This window comes from Bidens hawaiensis, unplaced genomic scaffold, assembly GCF_021521415.1.
Source record: "Bidens hawaiensis isolate Kalapana, Puna unplaced genomic scaffold, B.hawaiensis_p1.1 tig00002186_1, whole genome shotgun sequence".
In the NCBI taxonomy this organism is placed as follows: Eukaryota; Viridiplantae; Streptophyta; class Magnoliopsida; order Asterales; family Asteraceae; genus Bidens; species Bidens hawaiensis.
The window spans coordinates 1,379,085-1,380,430 of NW_027491117.1; positions in this window are offsets into that span (position 1 = coordinate 1,379,085).

Here is a 1,346-nt window from a genome sequence, read left to right on the forward strand (position 1 = left end):
TTTATAGGGTGTAGATTTGCAAATTGTTGAGTTTGATGCGTTAATTGATCGAGTCACTGACCGAATCAGTATGTACAGCCCTAGGGGGGTTTAAGGGCTGTGGAAAAATTATTTTTTTGATGCTTGGGGCTGCTGTGGTTAGTGCCTCGTCAATCGAGTCGGCGGTGCGCGAATTTTCGTTTAAATGTTAAAGTAAGAGTTGTAAAAAGGAACCGTCAATCCTATCAACTCGGGTGACATAATCTTGATGAATGAAAAGATTTAAAATGGAATTTGGTCCATTTAGGGCTGATTCATTTAACAAATGGTTTTAAGGTTTATTACACGCGCATTAGACCCGATTTGATTACCCTTGGGCCTTGGGCCAAGTTGTTGAGCCTTGGGCCAAATGTTGGGCCTTGGGCTTTACAAGTCAACTTGTAAAGCCCCGAACCCCGGGAACCCTACAGTTGGTATTCATACAAAACACTTGTAAAAATAATTAAACTTAAAAACATTCATTTCATCAAAATAACCAATTCAGAGTATAATTCAGTGGAAAACATAGATAATAAAATAAGTTCCCAAAACTCCGGGAAATTAAGATTTTTAAAATAAAATGTTCAATAATAAAATCTTCCATCCAAGTATGACCTTCAACGTCCAAGTTGCTTCGTGCACGTCCAAGCGATAAGGCATCCTTCTCCTAACCTGAAACTCACACTAACATGCACCCAAAGTCAGCTTGAGCTGAGTGAGTTCAAGTTTTAAGTAAATAATATCAGGAGTAATAATTATGATAGTCATACCGAAAGTTTAAAAAGTAAAAGGGTGCATCCATCAAATCATTATTACCGAAAACTAAACATCCTCATACATACATATACAAATGTATATATAAACATCCTTTCAATTACATCTCTATATATATAACAGTAAATATTATATAACATCCACGTATAACATCAGGGTTGAGCAAACGTACAACCCAAACACGTAACATCAGTGCATGCAAACACAAAGTAGGCATACACAACATCAGTAGTTGAAACGACTACAACATCGCCAAATATAGGCCAAGCAATAATGTATATACATATATATATATTTAACATCCCAAGGCCTACCATATGCTAGCAAGCCTATATAAATTCGTTTAAAAACATTTCATCATGTAAGAAAACACTTAGGTGTGCATGCTAGCCCAAAAGTAAAAAGGGTAAAAAGGGCATCATGAACTCACCTGAAATCAATCGAACACCTGCAACGAGCTAGGAAATCCCTAAGTGCACAATCACAAGCAAGGGCCTGTAAATTATACACAACACGTTACTAAACTAGACCGTAAGAACACTCTTGCCTAATGG